We start from the raw sequence: 12,472 nt of genomic DNA, 5'->3' as shown, positions 1-12,472 counted from the left end.
ACTCAGTGTCTTGGAGGTTAAGGCAACTGAACCCCACACCACCTACTGCATGGTTGGAGTCCCAGACCTGGTGGCTTGAAAATCACACCTGGCACATGTGTATGCATGCCCAAAATTCTAAGAGCAGAATAGAGGAGAAGGGATTATGGCATGGCCATTTCCCAAGGTGGGTAATTTCTCACTTTCCTTCTCTGTCTGTCCTGGCAAGTGTATTTGCCTAACAACAAACAAAATAAATTAATTAATTAATTAATAATAAAAATAAACATTTAAATATACCTTGATTGATACACACTAGGTTAAACTTCTCCTCTTTTCTCTGTGCCTAGGTCCTTACAAATATACCTCCCCAATGCCACCTGCCACAGCCAGCCTGAGTGTAAATTGTATCAGGGAAAAGAAAACAGGAAAATGGCCCTCTCTAAACATGAACCTCTTACCTCATCCATATTGTCCCCTAGCTCACTCCTCATCTACACCTCTGCCTCACCACACCCCATGCCCAATAAGGCAACATAAAAGAACTCAGATTTTGAAGGAGGATTACTTCAGAAGCCTCAGAGTAGCCAGCCACTTCTCTATCTCCCTGGAAATGGGTAGGAGTCTTTTGGAAAGATGTGGCTCACCCCATGAAGGGCTCCTTCTCCAAATCTGAAAAGCTAGTAACTTGGTGGCCCAGAAAGTTTCAGGGAGGTCTCTCAGTATCCCAGACCCAGATTAAGTGCCTGTTGCAGACCTTTCTAGGGCCCAGCACAGCTCCAGTTTCCTGGCAGTCCACCCTCCTACAGCCTCGGGTGGCCTTCAGGGCACCCTTGTATCTTGATCTCAGCCAGCTTCTCACCACCTCCCCCTATCCAGAATTCCCAAAGCCTCATGAGGATCATGGCAGGCTTTCTCTTCTGGGATGCTCATCCCATGGGTCTTATGTTCCTATCCATCTTCTGCCCTCGCCATGGAGCACAAGGAAGGCAGGATTCATCCCCAGAACTCATGGCCGCATCTCTCACCTGAGCAGGGCCATTACAGCCCTTATGTGGACATGTGTCCTCATGAACTCAGAATCCACCACCTAACAGGTGACTCAGTCACCTGATCCTTTCCAGTCTGTCCTTTTTGGTCATTGATGACAGCTTGACATCTGGACTAGGACTCCCAGGTTCACACTCCCAGGTTTATTATTTTATAGGGTAGAAAATGGGGGAAGAGGGAATGGAATGCAAAGCCAGCTGTTTTCAGATGTTAATTGGCTGATGATGCGAGAACAACTTGCACCATGTAATTTCTCTGATCTTTTGAGGCTGATTCTGATAAACACATGAGACTTCCTTTAACCTGATACTACTCTGCAGTATCGATAACAGCACATAGGTACAGCACATAGCTAGCATGTTCACGTGTTAATTGCCTTCATTGCTATGCAAATGATACCTCATTGAACTGCATTTCTGCATGTGTCTGAAGGGCACCATGTTTGCTCAGAATGGCCACTCTCCACACTCATCCCTTTGTTTCTGGGACTATGTGTTCTAGCTACAGGGATGTCTATATATCTACTGCTGGTTTAAAGCATAGTCTCTATCCTGTAAGATGATCTCAATCTTGCAGGTAGCTGGGTCTCAGCCATAATTATTGTTTGGTGTTCATTAAACCATTCCAAATTTTTCTCAAGCCAGCTGCTTCTGGGAGATATGGTACATGGACCATCGCTGCACTTTTATCATGGTGGAATATGTTGGACAAGAGAAGAGCTGTGTGGGATACCAGACAGGACAGAAACCCTGTAAATTGTAAATCCAGAAGGAGTGGTACTGGCTGAAGTCTGGGGGGGGGCAGAGAAGACAGAGTCCTACCTGTACATATTCTCCATTTTAGATTTTAGGTTTTTGAATTAGGGATGCTCATCCTGCCTTAAAAGAAGTTCTCCAGACTAAAGGCATTAATTTCTGTTGTAAACAGTACAGAAAAAAAAAAAGTAAAAGTGTAGAAGAATAAAATATGACAAATATAAAAGATGTTGTATGAGTTCCTGTCGAAGATTGTTGATTATTTAAGGCAAAAATGTGATGAGATTTATGGCATATGGTAGTAAACTATATGAAAAAAAGTAATTGGGAGAGAAGAGAAATGGAATGCATTGTTACAAGGTTCTTATGAGATGTGGTATAGCACGAATTCAAAGTAGATACTGATATGTGAAGGAGACATATCAGTATGTCTCTAGTGCAATCACCAAAATAATGTGCAGAGACATAACCAAAATCCAACAGAGAAGACAAAATGAGATACAACAAAAGAACAAAGAATCAATTGCACAAATGAAAATCAAATACCAATACATTCTTCAACTCAATCCCATCAATATTTGTACTAATGGAAACAGACTAAATGTTTAATTAAAAGGCTGAGATTATCAGTGTACATTTTCTTAAATGCAAGACCAACTTTTTTCTGTTTACAAAACACATAACTTAAACATACAGATCTAGGATAAAAGTAAAGTTATAGGAGAAAAAAGATGTATCCTGCAACACCAATCAGAAGAAAACAAACAGGCCTGCCAGGTGGCATGATGGCTAGGTGCCCAGATCCTACATGGCCACGTGTCTAGTTCAAGTCCTGGACCTGACAGCTTGGAAAACACACTGGGCACACATGCATGCATGCCCAGAAACCCAGGAGGAAAATGGAGAAGAAGAGATTGTGGCATGCCCTTCTCTCACTTTCCTTCTTTCTTTCTTTGTCTTTGCCTCTCTCCAGCAAGAGCATGTGCCCTATAGCATTAACTGAAAAATAAATTTTAAAAAACCACCTTGCCCGTGGGGCATGCTGTTTAACTTTTGAATTTGTGGCCACCTGTGAGATAAAAGAGTGTCTCAGTATATTTTTTATCTTTTTAATGAGAGAGACAAACAGAGAGGTGGGCATTTTCAACAAGGTCTCACCATGCCGTGGTCTTCCGCTCCAACCTCCCAGCTAGCTAGGATTACAGGTGTGCACTGCTGGCACAGCCATCCCCCTCATGGGGATGATTTCTCACTTTACCTATCACTGTTTCTGTTTCTATATCTCTCTCTGGCAAGTGCATGTGTCCTAAGACAAAAATTTGAAAAAAAGTAAAAAAAAATTTTTAATTTAAAAAAGACATGGAACCAACCTAAGTGTCCAAAAACTGATGAATGGGTTGAAAACTGTGGTACATATATACTATAGTATGTTATACAACTATAAGAAACAATGAGATCCTGTTGTTTGACTCAAAATGGATGAATATAGAAGACTTTAGTGAAGTGAACCAGACTTTGAAAGATACACATTGTATATCTCCACTCTTTTGTACTGAGTGTCTGTGCTTCATAGCAGAGGTTGAGAGATCTGATAATGTGATGCTGGAGGGAATGGGTACAGATACCAGAGACAGTAAGAAGAAAAAGTGCCTGGTAGAGAGTGGGTGGAAGATGGTAGATCTGAGAAAAAAAAAAAATTAGGACAGTTATATCTCCTTGAAAGTGTTACGTTTTGGGCCCAGCAGGAGGCAAGGTGGTTAAGGTGCTAGACTCTCACACTGCCTACCACAATTTGAATCCCATACTTTGTGACCTGCTTCTCACTTTCTCTCTCTCTCTCTTGCGTTCTCTCTCTCTTTGAAGAGTGCATGTGTCCTGTTGCATGCACAAATAATAATAACATTAAATTAAATTATATTAAATTACTAATTTTTTTTTAAAAAGTGTCATTTGTCTGTTCAACCAGTCTGCAGATGGTTTCATAAATGCTTTATCAAATAATGGAAACTCAAGTGCAAATAATTTTTGAAGACTAGAATGATAAACTTATGTTTACAAGAGAAAAACAAATCAAAACTTTTTTTCTATTGTCTGGAAATAGTTTGCTCTAGTGTGTGTCTGTTAATTTATTTGTCATCAAAGTAAGACTTTGCCTTTAAAAAAAAAAAACAAGGACTAATTAGTGTGCAAAAATGTTCACAATTTTTTGTTAAGTTGTAGTTTATCATTAGTTTACATCTCTTAAGTTATTGTTATAAATATCCCTTGTATTTTTGGTACATAACAACTTTATACTTTGAAGCATCTACCTATGTATTTGCAATTGGAATTTATTTTACCAATATTTTCTAAATTAACTGAATACAACTACTGTTGTAGAAAAAATCATCTTGTTTTTAAAATTAGGTAATTGTTTGAACTGCTTTATTTGTTGTTGTTACACACTACAGTTTATCATAGTGAACCTGAGAACAGGTTACAAGGTTTAGGTTAAACTGGAGATTTTCCTTGCCTGGAAGGCAAGGACAAAGACGACAAGGAATACAGGCACTGTAAACAGGCCCCTCCTGACTAGATTTGCAGCCAAAGAGTATAAATAGTAACACCAGAAGTCAAATCGGCAAAAATGTAGTATTTGCCAGAAACATAATGGTGTCAGTCTCTAAACCTGGGCTAGTCTGAAATTTAATCTCAGTCATTACTGAGGCCTGGCCACACTCCAAATCAAAACAAAATAGAGGGGTTTTTATGGTATTTGAAAAATGGAGAAAAGTCCTCTCATCTTTGAGGCATCATGCTCAGTTTCTATCTAGACTGCTGCGTGTGGCCAGCCTCAACAGCACATGTAGTGACACAGGCCCCTACCAGGCCTTCACCCATCTGGACACGGCTGCAGAGTGAAGCACACTGCAGGCCAAATCACCCTCCCTCTTCCTGCCCCGGTTCATACCCCTATCCACCCTCAACTTGGGAAAGTAACTTTCTCTCTGTCTCTCATCATGGCATCCTCAGACAGCTGTCCTTTCATCTTTTTGTCCTTAACATAATGTCTCAGTTATTTAAACTATACAAGAGGAGAACCCAATAGCACAGAGCTTCTGGTGCTGATCCTGAAAACAAATTGATGAGGCAAAAAAAATAAGAGGAACTTGATTTTTTGCCTGGAACAAAAATAAAGAAATACCAAAGAGAAAAATAAAATAAAATAGATATTTCAAAAGGTAACAAAGTGTCATTTTGGCCGGAACAGCCATCTTCCAGTAATTAACCAAAATGACGTACACATAGGGTTTTTAAGAGAAGAAGCACCCGATATGTATTCTCTAGGCCTTTTAGAAAGCTTGGAGTGGCTCCTTTGGCAACATACATGTGAATCTATAAGAAAGGTGATATTGTAGGGAACCAGCAGTTAGCGTAATGGCTATGTCGCTGGACTCCCCCGTAGTCGACCGCGGTTCGCGTCTCGGACCTGGTGGCTTAAAACTCACGCTGGGCGCGTGTGCATGCGTGCCCAAGATCCTGAGAGGAGAATGGAGGAGAAGGGATTGTGGCGTGACCATCCCCCCTGGGGGGTGATTTCTCGCTTTCTGTCTCTATGTCTCTCTCTGGCTGGCTGGCAAGCGCTCGCGCACTATAGCGAAAACCTCTCCAAAAAAAAAAAAAAAGTGATATTGTAGACATCAAGGGAATGGGTACTGTTCAAAAAGGAATGCCCCACAAATGTTACCATGACAAAACCAGAAGAGTCTACAGTGTTAACCAGCATGCTGTTGGCATTGTAAACAAACAAATTAAGGGCAAGAGTCTTGCCAAGAGAATTAATGTGCATATTGAGCATATTAAGCATTCTAAGAGCAGAGATAGCTTCCTAACACATGTGAAGGAAAATGACCAGAAAAAGAAGGAAGCCAAAGAGAATGGTACCTGGGTTCAACTGAAGAGCCAGCCTGCTCCACCCAGAGAAGCACACTTTGTGAGAACCAATGGAAAGGAACCTGAGCTACTGGAACCTATTCCCTATGAATTCATGGCATGGTGGGCATTAAAAATAAACTAATCTATAGTCTATTTAAAAAAAAAAAAGTAACAAAGTTAAAACATTTATTTTCAGCTTAGATGTGTTTATTTAAAGGAATGGATTCTGTGGCTAGAATATATGAAAAGGAGTGTCATAAACCCAAGGTCTCCTTAATGAAAGAAGAAACAGAAACCCAGAAAGCTGAAAAGACCCACCCAATATCATATAGCCAATTAGCCCCACAGCTAGGGCTGGTCTAGACACCTCAATATCTGAGTCAGCCATCTTTTAGCCAGGGGATAAGAGGTCTCTTCAGGGGCCAGCAGGTGGCGTAGTAGTTGAGGCAATAGACTCTGCATGGTCAATTGTGGTTCAAATCATGGAAATGGTGGCTTGAAACCTACGCCCGGGTACATGTGTGTACAAGTCCAAAATCCCAAGAGGAGAATGAAGAAAGAATTGTGGTGTGGTCATCCCCCAGGGGGTAAGTTCTTGTTTTTTGTATCTCTGTCTCTAGGGTGAGCAAAACCTTTAAAAAAAAAAAAAAAAAGTTCTCTTCAGAATCCTCCTCAGAGAAAGAGGCCCTCATGGTCATCTGAAAGAAGAGTACAATAAACTTGTATTTGGTACACATACACCCATACCATGCAAACTTTCCAGCCTCTGCTCAGAAAACTGCCTGGTATGGAAGCCCTTGGGATTTTTCCAGTAACCCACTCTCAGACAACTTTGGTGAGTTGTGTGGTATAATGGAAAGTTCTCAGTTTATCAAATCCCCACCCTTGAGTAAATGATTTAATGTGTCACAACTTGTTTCCTATCTTTAAAATGGAAATTGTATAGATAAAGTACTAATCATAGCTTCTACCAAGGATTACGGGGATTAAACAAGTTAACATATGTCGGTTACCTGGGAACCCTCCCAACATGGTAACAGCTATACTCCCTATTGCTCTATCCCCTGAAAATAAAGAAATGTAAAGTTTTGTATGTTTATTTGTTTTTAAGAGTTGTTTAATTTAATTAATTTATTTATTTAACTTTGACCAGAAAGGGACAAAGTGAGAGAGAGCAAGAGAGATGGAAAATGAGAAAGCAAGCCACCAGGTCCAGCACTCAAACCGTGGTCAGCCATGTGGGAGTCTAGCACACTCAACCACCACACCACCTGCTGGCCTCAGAAACTTAAGTCATTTTTTTAAAGCTGAAAGAAAAGTACAATAGACATGTATTTGGTACACATACACACAGCTATATAGTCTAAAAATTGTTTTGAGCAATAGTTACTGTTAGTATCATCCATAAACATTAGAAAAAAAAATGTCCAGACATCCATGAGAATGCATTGAAGAGCACTACAGCAATAGAGAAACAGGCAGCGGGGAGCCAGGAGAGAAGGAAAGCCCAAAGATGTAAGTGCAGCAGTGCATACCACTCCCCCACTCCTTTCCTCTCTCATAAACACACATTCTGTCCTTTCTTGAGCAGCAAAGGGTCAGACCAGTTCTGGGTTGCTGGACCAGAGCATATGGCCCCTTGGCCAGGAACATAACTAGGTCACGCTGTTTTATGTTTATTCATTTTATGACTATTGTTTTATCTTTGGCTGATGGTTGGTCACAAACATTACAATTAATGGGAGGGCAGAGGAAGGGAGAAAGAGAGGGAAGGACAAGGGGAGGAATGAAAAGAGAAGAAAGAAATCTAATAAATAATAAATAACAGCATGAAATCAACTAATGCCAAATTTTCAGTTCTACAGATGCTATTCTGAATCTAAATTATTGGGAACAAGTAGACTCTGGGAATAGGTTTACAACACTCAGGCTGGCATGCTATAGACAATTGCAGCAAGGCCTTTTCATGGCATCCTTACCATTTACTTATCAGGGAAGATCTTGCCTGTCAGCAGGGATGTGGTTCTGTGAGAAGCCTGGGCCCCAGAGATTCCTCTCTCAGGCTGCTAGCAGGGAGGGAGATGGAAAAGTAGAGACCCAGGGGAAAGAGGCCATATGATTTTAACTATTTATATAAAGCTGCCAGACACTCTTCTCTGGGTACCTTTCTCTGGTAAGAGACTAAAATGGGAGCCTGCTTTAGCCAGACTGACTCCATCATGTTATATCAAAAAATCATTTATCTCTCAGCCTGGTACTCTTTGAGATTCACATGAGAACTCCATTCAAGGAGAAAAATGACCAACTTGGACTTTGCACAATGAGGGACATGCTGCCCCAGCCAAAAATTAAAATGTATAACTTGAAGATGAATTGCTCCATTGAATCCCTAACTAAAAATTAACCTGACCAATGTTTTGGTTGTCTTTTAAGAGATTTTTGCTACAGGGGCCTGCACTTGCCAAGGACAGAGAAACGGAAAGCAAGAAATCACCTCCCAGGAGGGATGGCCATGTTGCAATCCCTTCTCCATTCTCCTCTCAGGATTTTGGACACGCACCCACACACGCCTGGTATGAGTTTCAAGCCGCCAGGTCCAGGACTCGAACCACAATAAACCACACAGGAGTCCACACCTTAACCACTGTGACACCTGCTGGCCCCCTGACCTATGCTTGTCTGTAGATAGCTGTTAGCTCCGTGGCATATTCCCTTATAAAAGCATCTACAAGTTGGGTGATCAAACAAAGATATTCTTACATGAATTCCCACTGTGGCCACACTGTCATAAATTCTCTTTTCCTCTCTCATCAACACATGTTCTGTCCTTTCTTGAGCATCAAAGGGTCGTATCAGTTCTGGGTTCCTGGACCAGAGCATAGGGCCCCTTGGTCAGGAACATAACTAGGTGTCCAGGAACATAACTAGGTCATACTGTTTTATGTCTATTCATTTTATAACTATTGTTTTATCTTTGGCTGATGGTTGGTCACACAGTTAGGAAAGCCATACAGAAAAGTATGAGCCCTAGTATGCTCTAGCTTACAGCCCCCAGGTCTCCTCAAAATACTAGAGTGTATTCCAACCCACATATTCTGGGGAACTAAGCTCTTCTAACCCTGTAACACCAGCCTTGACAGCTTCATCAGACCCCTACCCTAATCCCAAATGCCGTATTGTATAACCTTTCCCTGGTATCTATTTTCAGAGGCAGAGTGAGCTGGCTTAGCAGATAGGGTCTAACACACCAACATATCTACTGGTGCCCAAACCAGCTTTCTGGGCACATGTCCATCAGCCAGCATGGTATATGAGCTGGACCAGAAACAGCACCACCAAGCTAAGGTGGCTGGACAAATCCTAAACCACACAAGTGAGGAAAGACCACCACCAATAACATTGCAAAAAAGTAATATGTACGTGAGTCATCAAGAAGTTCACAGATAATGAGTATCATGAGAAAACTGCATGGATTTAATTTCTTTCATCAGACTAAACTCACATCTTAAATACATTTTTTTCACCAACTTATTGAAGTCTTGTTACTGTCAAGTCCTCACACTGTCAAGCATGGTATCTAGGAGGCTAGCTGGTGATATGGTGGTTAAGATGGTTGGAAACCACATGGCCAACTGCATCGTTCCTGTCCTGGACCTAGCAGCTTGAAAAACATGCCATACACATGTACATGAGTGCCCAAAATGTGAAGAGAATAAAAAAACAAGGGATTATGGCGTGTCTATTTCTCCTGGGGGGTGGTGGGAGGATGTGTTCTCACTTTTTATCTCTCTCTTCGCTGTCTGTCTCTGATGAGTGGATATGACATATAGCAAAAAATAAAATAAAATAAAATAAAATAAAATAAAATAAAATAAAATAAAATAAAATAAAGAAGAAGAAGAAAAAGAAAAAGTAGAATCTAGGGCAAGCCTAGATTGGCACAGTGGTTAGGTATTGTGCAAAGAAAGCCAGATGCCATATGGCTGAACAGGTTTACTTTTTAAAAAAAAACTGGGCAGAGGATGTGCACCTGAGAGAGGGGAAGAGAGCACCCTTAAAAGGGGACAAAGTGGGACCAGCAGTTAGCGTAATGGCTATGTCGCTGGACTCCCACATAGTCGACCGCGGTTCACGTCCTGGACCCGGTGGCTTAAAATTCATGCCGAGCGCGTGTGCGTGCATGCCCAAGATCCCGAAAGGAGAATGGAGGAGAAGCGTGTGCGGCGTGGCCATCCCCCCGGGGGAGGAGGGGGAGGGTGATTTCTCGCTTTCTATCTCTCTGTCTCTCTCTCTCTCTGTCTCTGTCTGGCAAGCGCACGCGCCCTAGCAAAAACCTCTAAAAAAAAGGGGAGGGGGGGAGGAAGGCACAAAGCATCCATTCAGACATCCATTCTAGCAAAAGGCCTTGCCAGACCACCTGCTCCTGGAAGGCTTTGCGACTGAAACCCTTAGCTTGTCCCCTCCCCCACTAGCCTTCAAACTCTCAAATTTGTTGCTAGGGACTTTGAGATGACCTTGTGCCCCACTCCATCCCATTCAGACATTCATTCCTGCACAGGGAGACTGGACTGCAAAAGACTATGGCTTATCCCTTGTCACACCTCTGAATTCTAAGATTTCAGCATTTTCTAAATCTCACTACACAATCCCTTCTATTTTCCTGAATTAAAGCTCAGTACCCAGTCTCAGGGACACCTGTTCTCTAGAAATGGAGAGGACTTTGTATCATCCAAGAGCAGTGACAACAGTGCAGGTTGCTGGTGAGCATCAGGAAGGCAGAGTGTCAACATCTGCAAGCAAGCTTAACTCAACCCAAGAGGAAACAAAAGGAAAGAGACACAGAGACAGAGTAGCGGTGGACACAGGCAGCCTAAGCCTGTGGAGCCTGTGCACCCAGACAAGCTGAGCGTCTTTATTTATCTGGCAAAACAACACTACATAAGTGCATTTTGTGACATTCCATAGGTAGAGTAGATGCTTTCCAGAGACAGAAAGCAAGTGACAACAGTCTTCCCATTCTTGAAAGTTTAGATATACTGGTGCCATGTGTATCTCTTGGTCATGGCAAAGCAAAGAAATTTCCCGTAAATGACTTATCCAGTAAAGTGAAGCTTATCTGCAGATGTGGGGAGTACACTCTCTTGCATACATCAGAGGGGTGATAATTAAGCTATACAGATTACATGAGGCAGAGCAGGGGTTAGTATTTATGTAGTAGGGTCAGGATGTTGCCCCAACTCTGCAGGTGTTCCCCTAGAGCAGCCCCTGTATTCCACTGAATGCTCTGCTTGCAGGAAAGGTCAAGGAAAGGACAAGCCCCAAGGTTTCTGCTAACTCTTTAAAGAGACATATGATGTCTGTTCAGAGCATGGCCCCACATCCACGAAGCTTTTCTTGAAACATGTTCCTACAGTAGAGCAGCAGAGAGATCATCAATCACCTACTCCCACATGGCTTGAACACTCAAAATTAACTCAAAGAAGTTAAGAAAGAACTGTAAATCACCAGATGACTAGAAATCATCACAGAGCATGAGAAATATGAGCAACCAACAATATGTCTCTCCCCCAAGGGAAAACATCAATTCCTCATCATCCTCAGACAACACAATGGAACTCATAAAAATATCAGATAAACAATTCAGAATTTTTATAATGACAAAACAAATTAGATGCAAGAGAAAAGAGACAACAAACTCCAGGAGATGAGGAAGTCCTTTCACAATTTATAGAAAAAATAGACACCATAAAAATGAATCAAACGAGGTTCCATGTACCCTGCACAAAATGCCTGGTGAAGCCACAGAAACCATCCCTGCTACAGAGCAGGAGTTGCCACAGCCCCAGGCTGAGACAGGGTCTGGAACAGAATCTGACAGTGATGAATCAGTACCAGAGCTTGAAGAACAAGATTCCACACATGCAGCCACACAACAAACCCAGCAGCTGAAATCGATGAAGAACCAGTCAGTAAAGCAAAACAGAGTTGAAGTGAAAAAAAGGCATGGAAGGCTATGTCCAAACTAGGTCTTCGGCAGGTTACAGGGGTTACTAGAGTCACTATCTGGAAATCTAAGAATATCTTTTTTGTCACCACAGAACCAGATGTCTACAAAAGCCCAGCTTCGGATACTTACATAGTTTTGGGGGAAGCCAAGATTGAGGATTTGTCTCAGCAAGCACAGCTAGCAGCTGCTGAAAAATTCAAAGTTCAAGGTGAAGCTGTCTCAAACATTCAAGAAAACACACAGACACCAACTGTACAAGAGGAGAGTGAAGAGGAAGAGGTTGATGAAACTGGTGTGCAAGTTACGGACATAGAATTGGTCATGTCATAAGCAAATGTGTCGAGAGCAAATGCAATCCGAGCCCTGAAGAACAACAGTAATGGTATTATAAATGCTATTATGGACTTAACAATGTAATCATCTGAAAAGGAGGACTTTTTTTCATGTTCCAAAAGAATACTGCAGCCTGGTTTGAAATCTGTACTGTTTCTATCATTCATAAAGTTATGGCTTCTTGTTCGATGAGGGAAAAAAATGAATCAAATGAAATTATTACAGATGAAGACTGTGATACGGGAAATTAAAACCTCCCTCAAAAGTATTAAAAGTAGAATAAATCAAGAAGAAGATCAAATCTCAAATGTAGAAAACAAAACCTTTGACCTAGAAAAAATTATCAAGAAGATTGAGACAATAACCAAGAAAAACGAGGACAATATGTGAGAAATACTAGATACAGCCAAGTGCTCAAACATCCAGATTACCA

At 41.6% G+C, this 12,472-nt stretch overlaps 1 pseudogene; it reads left to right on the top strand.

Annotated features, from left to right (window-relative positions):
* Positions 1-11,476: 11,476 nt before the first annotated feature.
* On the top strand, positions 11,477-12,138 carry LOC102472632 (nascent polypeptide-associated complex subunit alpha pseudogene; annotated as a pseudogene).
* Positions 12,139-12,472: the final 334 nt, after the last annotated feature.

This window comes from Tupaia chinensis, unplaced genomic scaffold (assembly GCF_000334495.1).
Source record: "Tupaia chinensis unplaced genomic scaffold, TupChi_1.0 Scaffold000126_2, whole genome shotgun sequence".
In the NCBI taxonomy this organism is placed as follows: domain Eukaryota; kingdom Metazoa; phylum Chordata; class Mammalia; order Scandentia; family Tupaiidae; genus Tupaia; species Tupaia belangeri.
The sequence above is the reverse complement of the archived record's forward strand: the minus strand, read 5'-3'. Positions and strand labels throughout refer to the sequence as shown.